Source organism: Cupressus sempervirens, chromosome 3 (genome assembly GCF_028749045.1).
Source record: "Cupressus sempervirens isolate cs-2001-9-10 chromosome 3, ASM2874904v1, whole genome shotgun sequence".
NCBI classification, from domain to species: domain Eukaryota; kingdom Viridiplantae; phylum Streptophyta; class Pinopsida; order Cupressales; family Cupressaceae; genus Cupressus; species Cupressus sempervirens.
In genome coordinates, this window is record NC_143120.1 from 79,267,800 (window position 1) to 79,270,685 (window position 2,886).

General features: G+C 34.0%; 1 pseudogene across 1 annotated transcript; it reads left to right on the forward strand.

Moving 5' to 3' along the window:
• Nucleotides 1–1,435: 1,435 nt before the first annotated feature.
• Nucleotides 1,436–2,195, forward strand: LOC149564864 (calmodulin-like protein 2 pseudogene; annotated as a pseudogene). Its single transcript, XR_016361458.1, has one exon. The product of XR_016361458.1 is annotated as a calmodulin-like protein 2 pseudogene (transcript).
• The last annotated feature ends 691 nt before the right edge of the window (nt 2,196–2,886 follow it).

Consider the following 2,886-nt stretch of genomic DNA (forward strand, 5'->3'; position numbering starts at 1 on the left):
TACATCATCTCCTTTGGTGATTCACTAGGCCTTGCACAACATCAAGGAGTGTGTGAATTTTACATTAAAATTAATTGGAGCATATGATGTTTAGGTAATAACTTACACCTTAAAGTTTTGATCATTTTTTAAATTTTAATTAAAGTCAAATGCAATGTGAAAACTGAGTTTTCTAATTTAAATGATGACAAAAGTAGAGTTAGCAAAACTCACCTCATTATGCATGGTAGAGAGAAATAAATTGCATGGAGGAGCATTTTGAAATAAAGAAGATGCAGATGAGGATGCAATAGTAGAAGGTAATGAAGATAGTGTAGACAATTTCCTTGGCCTAGATCTTGTGTGTTCTATTGTGTGGTTGTTTCTACATCAGCTATTTTTTGTCGTTTGTTTTTTATTTGGAGGCATTTCTTTGTTTTTTCTTACTTTTGGTTGCCTTCTTGTCTTTGGCATTGGTTGCAAAGAAGATGGCATCCTTGATGTTGCTATATGGTGGATGCAAGGTGGGTTCTTTGTGTTTATTATATTTTATGGCTACCATGTAGCATGAAAATGTTTCCCTTGTTCTTGATGAATTTTTGAATGAGAAGCACCCTCATTGTGTCCTTGAAGAATAACAATGAGCTTGGCATCATGTTCTTCTCTTCAAAGAAAAAGTGATGTATTGACATTTGGTTAATAACTTGAGGAGACATTAAACATAGTTAGACAAGATAATAATTTCTTAAGAAAGGTTCCTCGTATGCTAAGAATTGATTAATAATTTTACAACAATTTTTTTTTAAATTACACATTTAGAAACTTATTAAATATTATTTATTTGTCAGTTATAACCCACACATAAATATTTGTCCTAACATCAAAAAAAATTAAATATTTTTAAAAATATTTTAAATAGATGACACACATTCCTATTCTCTAAATGCACCACAAAATTCAATTGAAAATAAAACATTATATGTGAGACGGACAGCGCATCTGTTTTCATTAAAGAAAAAATATTACAAAAATCGTGTGCAGGCATCCACATGAAGCAATGTTTTTTTTGGGCTCTGGAGATCTAATAGAAAACAGTGTAAAACGCGTTGAAAAATCGGCCATGGCCTCGAACCTTTGCGAGACCGAACGCGCTACTATTCGTTTTATCAGTAACCCCGGATACTTTGTCTCTCTTGTGGGACACTTTCTTTCATTAAAATGTAGACCTTTGCCGTCACGTAAGACAATTTCCTTTAGTTTCATTGGAATTACGCGCAAACATCATTGTTTATTCGCTGGCTGTCCTCTTTTATTTGTCCAATCCATTGTCATGTTTACAACAATAATGCGTTTCCAGCGAAGAATTGAATGCTGACACGCCACGCAAATGTAGGAGTAATTGTTGGCATCATTTCTATAGCGGTTGAGGGATCCTTCATCCCTATTTCCAACCTAAAGCTTGGCGAGGAGTTTTCCTTCTATATATAACATTACGTTCCTAAGGATGATATATTGGGACGAATCCTATAGGGATTTTTTTTTAATCTTATAAGGTTTCTTGTGTTCTCTTTTCATTTCTCACATTACCTTTCCTTACATTTTCGCAGGATTTTATATCCAAACTTTGAAGATCAATCGAGCCGCTTCTACAGTTTTCAAAAGTAATGGCCGATCTGGATGAGATTCGAAGAGTGTATGAGATGTTGTATGAAAATGCAGATGGAGTGGTGAATGTGGGTGAAGTGTGTAGATTCGTTAACAAGCTTGGAATATCAATGGCCGAAGGTGATGTGAGATCTTTGCTGGGAAAACCTCTCCAAGAGGATTGTTGCACCCTTCGATTTGAAGAATTTGTCGAGTTTTACCATTCCATCTTCGATCATCAAGATATTGAAGGAAAAGACGAGTCTGAGGATTTGATGGAGGCGTTCAGAGTGTTTGATGAGAACAAAGATGGGTACATATCGTCTAATGAGCTTCAACATGTCCTCTCCGCAATGGGATTGATTCCACGGGGGCTAGATTCGCAAACATGCCAGAAAATGATATGCAGGTTTGATTCGGATTGTAATGGAGTGTTGGATTTCTCTGAATTCAAAACTATGATGTCCTCTAAGCATTCTCCCTAACGAACCCTAATTCCTCCTTGTAAACGATTATGCTTATTGTATATGTTCAAATTGGAGGAAAATATTTTTGTTGTTTTCTACTACAAATTATCTAATCGCTTACAGTATATATTCAAATTGGAGGAAAATATTTTTGTTGTTTTCTACTACAAACTATGTAGATCATGAAGATGAAATGCTAAAATTTTTGAAAAAATTCATAATGTTATCGATTTTTTTTGAAAATCATAGAATATATGTGAAAATCTTTCAGAAAAGAAGCTTTAGTTCAGGGGTAATGAAGCATAGATTTGTTCACATATATGAGATCTACAACCATACGAAATCACATTCTAAAGTAGCTTAATTTTTAGGTTAAAAGTTTCAAATAGGCAAAATTTGACTTTATTTTCCCAGATGTTAAGAATGGTATCTCAAATGATACAATCAAATCAAAATGGATCTGTTAGGGCCCGTTTGGTCGCTAGCATAGGAATGGAGAATAGGCATGTAATATTGGGAATAGGAATGGCTATTCCAATAACAACTATTTTTTGGAATAAGTATAAGCTCATTTTAGAGGCAAAATGAGAATACGTATTCCTATTCCCTATTCCAAGTGACGAACCAAACAGAAAATAGAAAACGTATTCCAACTTTTCTTTTCCTATTCCAGCAACCAAATGAGCCCTTAAATATGTATTCAAAGACACTAGACCTACACAAAATGAATTTGTTTAAGTCAGTTTTAAGAGATGTTAAGAGATGAATAGAAGCTTTATTGATTGTTAAAGGAATA